This window comes from Molossus molossus, unplaced genomic scaffold, assembly GCF_014108415.1.
Source record: "Molossus molossus isolate mMolMol1 unplaced genomic scaffold, mMolMol1.p scaffold_m16_p_1, whole genome shotgun sequence".
Lineage (NCBI taxonomy): Eukaryota > Metazoa > Chordata > Mammalia > Chiroptera > Molossidae > Molossus > Molossus molossus.
Window position 1 is genome coordinate 22,740,987 of NW_023425344.1, and position 16,069 is coordinate 22,757,055.

A 16,069-nucleotide genomic window follows, 5' to 3' on the forward strand; every position below is an offset into this window, starting at 1 on the left:
AAAATACCAAAAGTAATTTAAATTGTTAGTTACACAGTATTTTACATAAAATTAGTTTACATATAATTTATTAACATGGGGTTGGTAGGCTATTGCACAGATAGAGAGCCTGTGCAGATAATTAGCTCTGACAGCTGGTTGTTCATTAGAATAACCTGGTAAATTTCTAAAGACATTTTACTGCTTCTAATAATGTCTAAATACATTCTAAAGCTTCTAATAGATATTTTATTGATGTCTGGACTTCACCTTCAGAGATTTTGATTTGAATGTTCTGAGTGGACCAGGTATTCATGAATTTAAAAACTCCCAGGAAAAATGAAAGCAAGTTTCAGTTATGCAAGAAGAATACATTCTGGGGGTGAATATTCAACATGGTGACTATAGTTAATAATACTACAGTGTACATTTGAAATTTGCTAAGAGGAGCTTGGACGGTGTGACCCAGTGGTTGAGCGTCACCCCATGTACCAGGAGGTCACTGGTTCAATTCCCAGTCAGGGCACATGCCCAGGTTATGGGCCAAATCCCAAGTGGGGGACATGCAGGAGGCAGTCAATCGATGATCTCTCTCATCAATGTTTCTATCTCTCTCTCCCTCTCCCTTCTTATCTCTAAACAAACAAAAAAAAAAAACTCAATAAAAAATATATAAAAAATAAAATTTTCTAAGAGGAGAGATCGTTAAGTGTTCTCACTGCCAACAAACAAAAAAAAAACTTCAGTAATAAAATTGTAATTATGTGAGGTGATATATATTTTAAATAGTGTAATTGTAGTGATCATTTCAAAAGGTATACATATATTGAAACATCAGGTCGAGTAATTTGAAAATGTACAATTTCTGTTTGTCATTGATACCTCCAAAGCTGATAAAAGAAGTAAAATCCTCCCAAGTGATGATAATTTATAGTCAGTATTGAGAACTCTCTTTTAAGATCAAGACCTAATAAAGCAAAGTAAGCTATTCTAATATTCCTTCCTTTGCAAACTGTGCCACATTGCTATTTAATAAAATTATTATGCTTTTTTTTTTTAGACTGAAAACGTTGATAAAATATATACTGGTTATTTCTTTCATTTGTACATTGTTACTGTTATGAAATTATAAAATTATTTCAGTTTTTAAAGGACAAAACGTTTGATAAATTCCTAATATACTTAGGTTATATATGGAGCAAACTATTTTATCTAAATTTTTATGCTTAGTTATTTAGCATCTAACTTTATGTGTGCTCCACTAACACTTTATTTATCAAAACTAAAAATATTAAACCAATAAGTGAAATTTTCAAATATGATGAATAAACAATAGTCAATGAAAACTGTATTAACTGTTTAACACAATTTGAATGAAAAATGCCAGTTTCTTTCCTGAGCTGAGTAGTTTAACTGTTTATATAGCCTATATTCACTGATAATAGCAAACTCTGCACTTCACCCTGCACTGTGAAATGCTGTCAAAGGACAATGTGGTTTTTGCCCGGCTGTGTGGCTCAGTGAATGAGTGTGGACTCATGGACCAAGAGGTCCCGGTTGCATTCCAGGTCAGGGCACATGCCCAGGTTGTGGGCCAGATCCCCAGTGTGGCGCATGCAGGAGGCGGCCAATCCATGTTCTCTTTCATTGATGTTTCTATCTGTCTCTCCCTATCCCTTCCTCTCTCTCTAAAATCAATGAAGAAAAAAAGAAAAGAAAAGAAAATGTGGTTTTAGACAACAGTTCTTGAAGTAAAGGGCAAAATCTACTTTTATGTGTTTTTGTGTGTATGTGTGTGTTTTGGGATTTTTTTTTTTTTTTTTTTGCCAGTTACACTTTTAGTTCATTCACATTTTTATTCCTAATAGTTATATTTTGAATATAAAGTCTGAATCCTTTTAATTTGAATATATTTAGCTCAATATCTTATCATGGTGCATTCTACATTGAAATATCTCTATAATTAAAGTTTCAATGGGTGGTTTCTTAAATTTACTTAGTATATTATCATTCTGTGTACATTTTAATTTACAACCTGCATTAGTAGCTTGTAATATGGTCATTAAGAAAAATAGAAAAAAATAGTAGCAATTACAAACAGTATGAGTTGATGTAAGCATTTTTGTTAGCCCTGAAGCAGTTCTGATAGTTTTATTGTCTTAATCAACTTAGTCAACTCAGTTTATGGCTCTTTTGAGGTGGTGCTTTTGAACACATGCTGGGGTGTTAGTTCACCACTGCCAAATTAAAAATGATAATTCTCATGCGTGAAATAACTGTATGGACTAATGACCAAATATCTTTATAATGTGAGCCACACTTGTAGCAGGGGGCCAAACAATTATACACCATAGCACAATATATCCCCAAAGCAAACAACCACCACCACAACAGACACTTGTGATACAATAAAGCAAAGACATTAGTAAGAGAATACAAATATATATATATATACACATATACATACTTATATCTATAACTATACACACCGAATATGTAATATTTATTGTAAAGAGTAAAAAATAAGACCCTTACCCTAAATGTTTTATTCCACAGGTACTTATGGAATGTATATTTATTGTGCATGCATGACAAAAATGAAAATGTGATTAAATAATCAAAATTATCATATCTCTTGACCTTGTGGAATTGATACTCATTTTTCAGGAGATTTATTTCTCTCAGTGTACTATTGGGAAGAGAAATTTTGAAAATTAAGACTGATTATGGCAAGCAGATTTCTGGAAAGTGTGACTTGGGAGATAGACAAAGTGTAAATCATAAAATGTCTTATATTTAAAGCGTGACTTTGAAATTTATCTTAAAGGCAAATAATAGTCACACAATTAGTCTTACATTATATAGGGAAATTATTCTTTCAGCAAGATAGAGGATGCATTTAAAGAAGATATGTGAATTAATTAGCAGTTTTCTGTAATAATCCAGGTGAAGTTGTTCAATGGGTAGTACGAAATTAATGGCTATGAATGGAGATCAGAGACCAGATTCAAGTAATTTATAGAAATTAGATGCACATGATGTTTTGACAAGTTGAAAAGGCATAAGAATAAAAGGAAACTCTAGTGTAATTGCCCATATATCAGCTTGCCTATATAAACAAATGATGCTCTTGCTAAGTGACCAAGTTCTACAGAAGCAAGCCATTACTAAAGATAGCAGGAAATGTGACTTAAGTCTCACATCTCAAACAGTGCTCTAAGGACGAACAGATGTGTAATGATAGGGAGTTGGTTAGAAGCCCCAATTTCAGAATACCTCGAGATCTTTTGAATTGAAGTATTTTTAACACAATTCCTAGATAGTCCAAAATCACATATACAATTTAGAACATGTCAGACCTGAGTTGCTTAGATCACACAAGGATAGACAGGTCACCAGGTAGGTATTGAAATCAGAAGTATAAATATAAATACTAGTAGAGAGCATAGAATGAAAATGTTAATTTGAGGACCATCAGAAGAGATAGCCATGAAAGAAATTTATATTTTCTGAAGAAAATGTATAGAAGAAGAAAATGGATTTGGGGAACATCAACATTCAAAGAGAAGTTAGATAAAAGGGAAACGCAGGAAGCAAAGAATAAAGAGTAATTGAAAGAAAACTGAGATGAGAACAATGTCATACGATTCATTGCAAGGGGAACACGTAAGAATCATAATTAGACTAATCTTTTCACTTAGGGAGAGTACAAAAGAGGCCCACTGAATTTGGCAAGGTTATTGTTTCACAGTGCAAGTACTTTCAGTAAAATAATAAAGTAAGAAGACAGATCACAGTGTTTGTCAGGTGAGGAAGAGAATAAAGAAACATTTTTGTGTCAGAAAGTAGAGAGATAAGATGGCGGTTATTGTATAGAAGGCGATCGGTAAAATGACCCCCAAGGACCCCACCCTCGTATAATGCCCTCTGCTTGAATGTGAGCTGACTTTGTTGACCGGCTTTTAGTGAATGGAATCTGGCTGACAGGATGTCAATGACAAGATTATCTTAACTGGAAAAACTGTGGCCTCCATTGGAAATAACCTCTCCTGCTCTTTTGATCCTTCACTTAATGGCATTCCGCCTGCTATTTTGTAAGATGCTGTTCAAGTGATTGAACTTGGAATCAGAATCTCGCCCAGAAAACCCTTGAGATATCTGTACCTCCTACAGATATAACCACAGACCCTGGAGAGACTAGGACAGAACCAGCTAAGATGCACCCAGATTCCTGAGCAACAGTAACTAGGAGGTGACAACGTTTCATTACAGGTTAATTTTTATGCAGCAGTAGATAACTACAACAGATTTGGGGCCGAGATTGGGATGTCCCCTAGCCTGAGTGTGGAGAGGCACTGGGACCAGGCAGTGAACATGGAGAGAAGTGACTAAGTTTACGCCTGTACACCATATGGACACATTGTTGGCAGGATTGAGGACTTTGAGGAGCCTGTGAACCAGTGAGGAACATATTGAAAACTGAAGGCTAGGCCATCGTTTCTATGCAGTGGGAAAAATCTAGCAGACATTTGTCATCTGTAGTCATGTAGAAAGCAGACAGTTCCTAATGAGGGAGACGATCTACCTAAGGGGATTTCAGAGCACCGTGGTGAAGGTGCTGCTTGGTTTAATCTTGCTATTCAGCATAAAATGTGAGAGGAAAGAAATAATGTAAGGGGAGAGCTACTTTTAAAAGAAGCCAAGACTTGATGGTTTAAAATAAATAATTAAGTGCAAAAATGAAGGAAAGTCCTCTTCCCCGTGTCCATTGCAATAGCCAAGGTTTGCAAGCAGCTCGAGTGCCCATCAGTAGATGAGGGGATAAAAAAGCTGTGGTACATTTACACAATGGAAAACTACACGGCTACAAAAAAAGAAGAAAATCTTACCTTTTGTGACAGCATGGACAGATCTGGGAGTATTATACTAAGTGAAATAAACCAGTCAGAGAAAGATAAATTAGTTCACTTAAGTGTAGAACTTAGTGAACAAAGTGAACGAACAAACAATTTAGAAACAGATTCATAGGTGCAGAGAACAGACCGACAGCTATTAGAGGGAAGGGAGCTGGGGGGCTGGTTGGAAAGGATGAAGGCATCAAGTAATAAATAAATAAAACAGACACAGACAACAGTATAGTGATTGCCAGAGGGAAGAGGGTCGGGGAGGAGGAAGCGAGCAAAGGGGGTAAATGGTGGCCGAATGAGACTTGGCTTTGGGTGTTGAGTGCACAGTGCAGTGTGCAGGAGATGTAGTATAGAGCTGTGCACTTGAAACGTGCATGGTTTTATCAACCAATATCACCCCAACAATTCAATAACAGGAAAAGAGAGAAGAGAAGAGAAGAGAAGAGAAGAGAAGAGAAGAGAAGAGAAGAGAAGAGAAGAGAAGAGAAGAGAAGAGAAGAGAAGAGAAGAGAAGAGAAGAGAAGAGAAGGAGGGGAGGGGAGGGGAGAGAATAGGAAGGGGAGGGAAAAGAATAGGCTTCAGCAAAGACAAATTCAGGGCACTACCAGGAAAACATGGTATGAAGCAGCAGCTGAAGAAGTGACTGTGAAATATTTTATTAAGGTTTCAGAAAGATCAAAGTTGGCATCTCAGAGTTTTCTGTTCAGTCACATAAAAGTCCCTTTAAAGGGATTAAGGATATGCTACACAGTTCCTCTAACTCAATGGGTCTCTATGAAGTGAAAGGGGTTGCCCCTGGACCTGCCCAGCAGGAGCCAAAGGTAGAGATGGATTTATTTCTAAGAGTTTTGTCTAATAAAGCAAATCCCAAGATTTGCAAAAAACCCAAGTCCTTTAAACACACACACACACACACACACACACACACACACACACACACAGAAATATCACCAGAGGTATTTGGGCCCCCCGAACTTCTACAATCAGAAAGCAGGCTGTGAAAATTACTCAGCTGCAAGTGTATCCTTATAAAAGAACCTGGCCAGTTTGGCTCAGCGGTTGAGCGTTGGCCTGCAGACCAGAGAGTCCCAGGTTTGGTTCCCACTAAGGGCATGTACCACTAAATAAATGAATAAATAAAGAAAGAAATAAAGAAATAAATAGTTTTAAAAAGAAAGAAAAAATGGCTCCATGAGCAGAACCAAGAAATCAGAAGGCAAAGTGAGCTCTGAAGCCGGTCCTCATACAGTCTAGCCACACCCCTCGAGCCCTCCTGAAGACAGATGGCAACCTCTTGAGACGGAGCAAGAAGCACCTAGCCAAGCCACACTGGATTTCTGGGCCACAAAAATTATGAGATAACAAGATTTTGTTGTTTTATTGCTGACATAGAGAAGACATTAACCAACAATTTGTGTAGATTTATAAGATAAGCAAAAGCTTTGGCCGTTGGACTGGTCTTGGTTAACAGATGTGATATTTCTTTCCTGGGATGAAAAGGATTGTCAATGACTATTATCTTTGATGTAAAGTTTGAAAATATGCATCATTGATGATCTCCATTTTCACACAAAAACTAGTAGATAAAGGCCTTCTGCTTCAAACAATGAACTTGAATTGGAATGAAATAAATTTGAAGGAAATTTGGGAGTGATCAAACAAGAGACAATTGAAAACATTGTCACAAGTGCTGATGGCAAGACAGAACTTAGGACTAATATATTTATACTGTAGAATGCTTAGGATAGAGCCATCGAGATGAATGATTTAGGTATGGCTTCAGAGAGAAAAAATGACCTACCTGACCCACAGCTTTTCCGAGAAAAGTGTAGGAGAAAAAAAATGATATTTCTGGATATTGCCAAGCAAAAATTTAAATGATGAATCATGGGATTTATTGCAAATAAGAGAATATATAAAACCAAAAGGGTACATCAGGCTTGAAAAAAATGGTGGGGTCTAATATCTGACCTACTTAAATCTAAGACGTAAGAAAAGGCGATAAGATGACTGGAGAATGTGACTTCCAGTTGATGGTCTAGTCATTACAATGCATGATAAAGGAAGCACACACTTCAATGTTACAATATGACACGAGGCATAGGTTTTTCTGGTTTATGGCTGGAGTGATTATAGATTAAAGAGATGTGTCAAAATGCCACAGAGGTCTGAGCAATCCCTGAGTTTAAAAAACATGTAAATTAATGATCTGACATGTTTTATGTGTTCTTTGAATACACAGAGAAGAAGCATACTCTTAGGACAATAGTTCTAAATATAAAAAAATAAATGAGGTCACCTAGATGATAAAATAACTCACATTCCATATTATGTTCTGGGTCTAAAAAAAAATTTTTTTTTAAATAATAATTTGTGTTATAAATTATATTTATTATAAAAATACAAAGTATCTTTTGTTGTAGCTTACTAATCTAAATAATATATGTTTTGAAATACTGTCAACACATTTTACCATTATAAAAACAATAAAAACAGAAAATTTGAAAAATGAAGGATTTTAGTGCCACAGTATTATCTATTATTCCCTCATTTAGAGATAAAATTCTCTTGATTATATGAAATATTTTATTTTAGCTTTTATTCACTCACAAACTTAAACCCAGAAAGGCACAAATATACATAAATTGCTGTTACATATGCAGTTTGATATCCTACTTTAAGTTATTAATAATGACACTAATTTTTTAAATATTAAATTAAATTATATCATTGATATTTTCCTACAACTCATGAACTTCTTTTTAATAATTTATAAACTGTTCATCATACAGGTTTATCCTAATTAACTATTTTCCTATTTCATCAGAAATAACGACGTGTCTATTTTTTTAACTTGAGAATAAGAAAATGAACATCCTAGTCACACATTTTTCGATAAAATACTAACTATTCTTTTAGGCAAATAGTGGAAATGTGTTTGTTTGGTTTTAGGATATGATTTTTTTTAAGACCAAAGAGAAAATATATGCTGTTGAATTGATGTTGTAGAAGCTTTTCTTTTAGCGAAACTTGTATACTCTTTAGCTTTATATTAGTGACTTTTTCTCAATTTTTTCATGATCATTATTGAGTGTGTATAGAAGCCCTGTTATCCAGCACCATAATAAGAAGTAGTTTTTAGCGAAATTAAAAAAAAAAATCGCTAAAGAGGGAATCATAGGGAAATGAGTTTACTTTGACTGAAACCACATTAGGTTATATTAAAAGTTGAAGAGTCTACCTTCCAGTTGGCTTCATGTCTAATGCTGGGCTTCACCTCTGCAGGGCAGGAGGCTGCGGGGAAGGAAAGACAAATGCAAGGGGGAGAGAACAAGGGCAGTCCGGCCCCCGCCGCACGTGCAGGGTCACACCCAAGCACTCAAAGCCAGACCCCTTCTCGCTGACCTTAGTCTTGCTGGTGTGGGTGTCCTACAGGAGAAGCGGACATCTTCATCGCAGCGCTAAATCCACACTTGACCCGGGAGTCAACGTCTAGAGGTGGATTAAAGAGCAGAAGAGGATTAAAGAGAGAAGTCACAGGCTGAACTGCATCCCTGTACGAACTAGGTAAGTCATCAGATGACTGACAATGTGAGTCAGCTGCAAAAGTGCCTCATGACTCCAACCCGAACTTCTAAGCATAAAAATGCCATATGACAGCTGCTTTACTTCAGTCCCAAATCTAGTGCACAGTGTCTCCTGCGGCCTCCCAGAACCATTCACATCCAGGGAAGGGAATGCTGGAAACCAGAGTTCAGCCTGACAAAGCTGACACTTTACAAAGCCACCATGGAACAGTCAAGGTCTTTTCTTTGAGATTATTACCATGTTCCTAACATTATTACTTCCTTGCACAAAGCTCACCTTATTTAACTTTCCACTTTAATTGAAGGTCAGTGAGTTCTTAGGAGAGTTTGAAATTTTTTTTTAAATACAGAGTCTACCTAGACTTTTAAAAATATATATTGCCCAATATTTTATCATTTTCTTGGCCTCCCCATTGCAAAATGACAGTAATATTTTTTCTTAAATTAGATGTTACAAAGTTATATAAAATCATATATAATTTTGCTTTCACGGATATAACAATGCTGCTCCATTTTCATTTATATTCATAGGTGTTTGTCACTGTTAAATAAATAAGGAATTAAAGAAAATGTGCCACAATTCTAAACAGATTTGGTAACACTACAATAGAATGTTGTTATGCACACAACTCTTTTGGTGGGAGGAGAAGTTCATGACCAAAATTAAAAGTAACCTGCTAATCATTGATTGTTAGCCTGTTTTGGACAACCATGCCAATGTATCTTATGGATAAAAAGGAGATATCAGCTAGTGTGTGGTGCCCCTTAAACAGAGATCTGTTAAGAAAACAACAAAGCCAAATTTATACCAACTTCCATAACATATATGCAAACTTTTGTTTAAATATACATCTCATAGCCTGGCCAGTGTGGCTCAGTGGTTGAGCATCGACCCATGCACCAAGAGGTCTCCAGTCCAATTCCCAGTCAGGGCACATGCCTGGGTTGTGGGCCTGATCCCCCGTGGGGGGCATGTAGGAGGCGGCCAATCGATGTTTTTTTTCATTGATGTTTCTATCTTTCTCCCTTCCTCTCTCTCTTTAATATCAATAAAGAAAAAATTTTTTTTTAATTATTAAATAAATTAATATGCACCTCATATACAGATGCTTACATATATAAACACATACAGATATACACATGCAGATAGGTAGATACATAGATAAATATATAGATAGAAAATTAAAAAGAAAGGACCCAAATTAGATCTTCAGCTACTTACATTAGTATGCAGGAGCTGGCTCATACTGCTTATAAAAGCCAATTGTGTTTATTTTTTCCCAAATTCACATTAAGTCACATCATGTCGGAGCTTGAAATAAGCCACAGTGGGAATATTTACACTATAAAATTGAAAAACACTATATTATGAGCTTGGGGGTGTGTCATTATAGGGGAAAAGCCAGTTATCAAACTTGTACCAGCACACCATCTGCTATATGTATGCGCACACGCACACACACACACACACACACACACTCACAACTATTTTAGACTATTGCAATATATATGAAACATTTCATTATTTTAAACCAACCCTAATATACTATGTTTGCTTCTGAGAAGTAGGCTTTTTATGTTTTATACCTCTGAAGTTCACATATGGCCTATAATTGGTAATATTTTATGCTTATAATTGGTTTGTGTTTCTTTTCCCCTTGGTGTTATATAAATAATAGTATGTCTTATGATCAGCAGTGTCTTATGTGTGATGTAATTTATGCAATATGACATGTAGTCTATAGTTAATCATTCCATTTTTGCTGAATTTTTAATTTGTTTCCAGTTTGTCATGATTACCAATAATGCTATAATGACTATAATAGAGGAATTTGGAACTAAAGTAACTATCAGTGGGAGCCCAGAGGTCCCATGTATCAACTTGGTATGAGAGCCCAAAGCGAAAGGCTTGACCAAACTGGAGTGCCTGGAGTCTACTTAACCTGCCCACGCCCAGGGGCACCCTGCGGGAGGACCAGTGTGGAACCGCAGCGAAGAGGCTGTTCTCTCTTTTCTACGGCTCCAGTGGCTGTCTGCGTCATAAACAGCTGCACATTCAACAGGATCAGTGTAGGACAGGGCACAGCTCAGTGTGGACACCATCACCACGGACCTGGACAATATCCCTCTGTATCTGGAGAAGGACCTGGAAATTAAGGTGTAGAATACAATGTTCCAGGAGCACATTAATTACCTGGAAGGGACCTTGGCGTTTTTTGAGGCCATCCAGAAAGTGATGCTTCCAGTACCAGATGAGAAGAGCCCCAAAGAGCTCTACAGGCTAAGCAAGTCCACCCTGGGCCCAGGTCAAAGCCTGAAGAAGGCACAAGAAGAAGTTGCAAAATAAGCCCCAAGCCCAAGCAAGCCAAGTTAACTCACAGCACAAGGTAGACTGACCCTGACCCCTTGTCTCCTATTCTGACCTGCCGCGGATTTCTTCAACCTCATGGCAGAGAATAATCAAGTGGGAGCAGAGGCTCAGGTCCCAGGACATGGAGTGGCAGAGTGTGCTAAAGATAGCTCAAAACCCCCAATTCAGCAGATTAAAACTGAAGATCTCATTGACTTTATTAAGTGAATTATGAATTAAACAGCACCCCATCTAGCATCCAGAAGGGCATACCAGAGGGGTTGTACAAAATTGAAGGCTTTTTAGGAGAATGGGTGGAGACAGGGAGTTATTGTCAAAGGAAAAGACAAGATTACTTTTAGAACAGGACACCTTTTTTCAGAGGGGAGGGAAGGCCAAGGGTTTCATCATGCTGATTGCCTCTTTTTTCTTTGGGGAATGGAGAGGGCCCAAGTGACAGACCACTTCATTGGTGCTTGATCAGAAAACTCCAGACGAGTTGATTAAGACTGCCTTTCCGGAAGAGGTTGAAACTTTAATTACCTGAGGTATTCCATCCAGGTTATGTACCATGGGCTTAAGCACAAGCGATGCCATTTTGGACCTGTCATTTTCTCTTTAACAGGACCAAGGCAATGAGGGAGAAGGAAGATGCAGAGAGAGGTGTGAAAATATACCTACACGCTGATGAGTGTTCTCACCAACACCTGCTATTTGTTGTCTTTTTTATAGCGGCCATTCTGACTGGCGTGAGTTGGTTTCTCATTGTGCTTCGATTTGCATTTCCCTGATGATTAGAGATGTTGAACATCTTTTCATATGTCTGTTGGCCATCTGTATTTCTTAATTAAACAAATGTCTTTTCATGTCTGTCCTTTTTTTTTTTTTTATCAGACTGTTCATTTTTTCGGTATTGAGTTGTATGAGATTCTCATGTTTTTGGATATCCACCCTTTATAGGATATATTATTTGCAAATACATTCTCCCATTCAGTAGGTTGTTTTGTTTTGTTTTGCTGGTGCCTTCCTGTGCTGTGCAGATTTTTAGTTCAATGAAACCACATTTGTTTACTTTTGCTTTTGTTTCTCTTGCTTGAGGGGACATATCCAAAAATGTATTATTCAGACTGATTTCAAATAATCTACTACATATGTTTTCTTCTAGGAGTTTTGTGGTTTCAGCCTTACATGTAAGTCTCTAACCCATTTTGAGTTTATTTTTGTATACGTTATAAGAGAATGGTCCAGTTTAATTTTTTTTGTGTGTGTATCTCAAAAATAATCACTTATAAAAACAATCAGTGAAGGATATCTCTCAAGTGATTTTCCTCTCATGTGTCTCCTGGTCTAAATTTCCTCTGCTAAATTATTTTAAATGAATTTTTAAAAATAATCATCATTGTTATTGCTGTTATTACCATTCATAATTTCAATATTCCTAAAAGGAATTTACTTTTCATTTTATCTGCCACCTTCCACAAATACAGGATGAAAGTTGTATACATATTGTTTCACATTTCAACATCTTTTTTGCTTTAGATGAAAATCATAATACTGAATGATTTAAGAAATTATTATTCCTTTAATAAAAAAACAGTCCAGCCAATGTGGTTCAGTGGTTGAACGTCGACCCAGGCACCAAGAGGTCACCAGTTCGATTCCCGGTCAGGCCACATGCCCAGGTTGTGAGCCAGATCCCCAGTGGAGGGCATGAAGGAGGTAGTCAATCAATGTTCTTTCTCGTTGATGTTTCTATCTCCCTCTCCCTCTCCTCTCTCTAAAATCAATAAAGGAAAAAAATTTAAAGAAAAAAAGCAGTGCTATTCAGTGTACTTTTATATGTTAAATGTGCAAAGTTACAAGGCACAGTTAAAGATTTCATTCTCCAGTGTGGAAGATGACTTTAACCCCCTCCCTCCACTGAACACACATATAAAATGTTCAATATGTATATTGTTTAGCTTAATTATTTCAAGCACTGGTCTTTTTCATAATCATGCATTTTTAATGCCATTTTAAATGTGTATAGCAATACGACATCTGTTTTATATCTTTATTTGAAAGTTTATATGGATAGTAAAAAAACCTTAAATCTGCACAAGGTATTTTCGGTGATATCAACACGGGCATGTCTGACAGCGGTGTTCAGCTGCTTAGACGCCCACACAGATGCGGGGATGGACGCCCGAGGCCATGTGAGCAGCAGCTCTTCACATTTCAAAGGGTGTGTGGAGGGTTCTTGCTCGCTCTTGCCATCATGAATTGGCCTATGCTTGGGGAGCAATTAAAATTAAATTGTCTCTGAACAACAAAAAGTGAAAGGCTCTAGCTCTGAGAATGAACATACTCGATCACACTAGTGGCAAAAGAAAAGTGGTAAGAGGCAGCAAAATAACACACCAGAGAGAAGCAACATGACATCTTGTATGCAGAGTGTATATTTCCAGACAATTTTTTGTTTCATTGTGTATTTCTCCACGCTGCCTGTTCTTTCAGAATAAACACATGTGTGTGGTATACTTATAGGTACATAGGCTTACACACCCACACATAAATAATCGTTAGTGTACTATTACAAGATCAATGCCTCCTTGGAAATTAATCTTTTACAAGTGGTAAGCAGTTATACTTCCTAACGTCAGCACTGTAAAGAAATTCCCTAGAATCAGTCACTTAATTATAAGATGCCTGTTAAAATGCACTCACTTCTCTGAGATTATCTATAATGTCTGCATGGATGCTTAGCATGTTTTTTATATCTCAAATCAACTTTTTATAGTATCCTAAATTGTTATATAATTTTAATTTTACTTGGCTTAAGTTGAATTACAAGGAAAATCTATTTTAAATTCAGAATTAGCTGTTCACACTGAGAACCCAAACCAAACACACACACACACACATACACACACACACACATCACACACACATCTTACCTACTTTTCCCATGAGGATTACTGGCAGCCTCCACTACCATGACTTTCCTATTCCACTATCTTCTTATATATGATAACATTACTATTTTCTGGTCAAGTATTTTTTTTTTTTATCCTCACCCGAGGACATTTTTACATTTATCTTCAGAAAGAGTGGGAGGGAGAGAGAGAGGAAGAGAGAGAGAAACATCGATGTGAGAGAGACACATCAACTGGCTGCCACCCACATGACTGCAACCAGGCCAGCGACAAACTGCAACCGAGGTACATGCCCTTAGCGGGAACTGAACCCAGGACTCTCTGGTCCGCAGGCCGACACTCTAACTGCTGAGCCAAACTGGCCAGGGCAAAGTTACTATTTTAAGGAAATCTTTGCCAGGCTGATTATTGATAATTTAGGAAGCCCCCATTAACATTTAAAAGTGCTCAGTTTTTCAAGAGAAAGCAGTGAGTGTTACCACCCTAGATATTCCGAAATCCTTGCCCCAAACATGCTATATCCACCTATCTTAAGCTATTATGTCATGACCCCTTTCCAAGACCAATCAGGCCTATAGACTGAAAGACCCAATTGCAGCCAGACCTCCAAATACAACAAATACACAGACTCTGCGCCTTCCACTCTGAGATGCTCCGAAGCCTCAGTCACACCAGTTCCTCCCTTCACAGTAAGCAACTAACTTAACCTGGTCGTCTACACAGGAAAACGGAAAACGTTTAAATAAAAGAGTGTAGAAACCTAACTTTGGACAGCAAATAAGCACAAATTTAAAATCAGAAAATATCTCTGGAAACAAAAAAAATTTTTTGAACAGTGCTGGGGATCACGGTTACCAGAAGAACTTGCTGTGTATGAGTTTGTTATTTTTTTGGTGACCCCCATTGTCACAGCATGGCTTTTATGTGGAGTCCTCTGTCTATACCCCCTGTATGCCTCCTTTTCGCCACTCACATCTCTGACAGAGAACACAGTTCGTTGGATCGGAAACTAAATCGTGAACAGTCAATCAGTTTGTGTAACATGCTTAATAATGTATCTGGCACATAATAATCCTTCAATAAATGAAGGTTGATATTCTTGATTACTTTGCAGTTATTTCTAAACAGGTTTTAAAAAATACTCTTAGGAACCTTATGCTCAATGCAAAAAATTAAAAACCACAGACATATATAGTAAAAAACTAATAATGATCCCATATCCCAGTATAAATTTTGCTAACATTTGTTATGTTTTCTTCTTCTTTTTAATTCATTTTTCATATGCTTATTGGTAAGTATATACAGGATTCTAAAATTAAAGTATATTGAATATACTTTTTGTTTTCTATCATACTTCATATAATATTTCTTAAAATTTCTCATGCTTTTAATACTTTCTCAAAGCTTCGATGTTATTGTTTATATATTTTATGAATGTTTATTTAGAAACTATGTGTATTTATGTGTTTATGTCATACTCATCTTAAGACATGGTGTATTTTTCACTCTATTAATGTTATAGACTTAATTAAAAGCATCATAACCCTAGTAAATGACCCACTTTACTTCAAAATTCTTACACAGTACACCAGTTTTTAGCAAACTTATTTCCTTTTGGGCTCTGAATTCTGACTGCCAGGGCTTAAATATATCAATCATCAATTATTTTATTTTAAATTCTTAATATCCCTGTTGCTCAGGTTTACCTGGAAAACACAGACCTGTGAATTAAATGATATAATTTATTCAGAGTATTTATTAAATCACATAATAACTGCTAAATAAAATTTATTAATATGTCTAAGGTCATGTTCTCATATTAACTGTAAAAAATTTAATTAATTGCTTAATAGGAAAATTGTAATTAGACTTTGAAATGTAGTTTTTGGTTAATAAAGTCACTTATTTTAGAATACAGTTTATTTTATTTATTTGTTTATTTATATATTTATTTATTTATTTATTTCCTTTATTGATTTTAGAGAAAGAGAAAGGAAGAGGAGAGAGAGAAACATCAATGAGAGAGAACATGGATTGGCTGCCTCCTGCATGCCCCCCACTGGGGATCAGACCCACAACCTGTGCATGTGCCCTGACTGGGAATCAACCCGTGACCTCTTGCTGCATGGGTCGATGCTCAACCACTGAGCCACACCAAATGGGCAGAATACAGTTTATTTTCAATTATTATTTATATATATATATTTTTATTGGCTATAGCTTTCTGAAATTCTTTCCATATGTATCCTCTTCCAAGCACCCCCATTTGCTATAGCTTTTCTCTAAATTTTTTGGTAGCTCACCATGACGCCTCATTTGACAACTTCAATT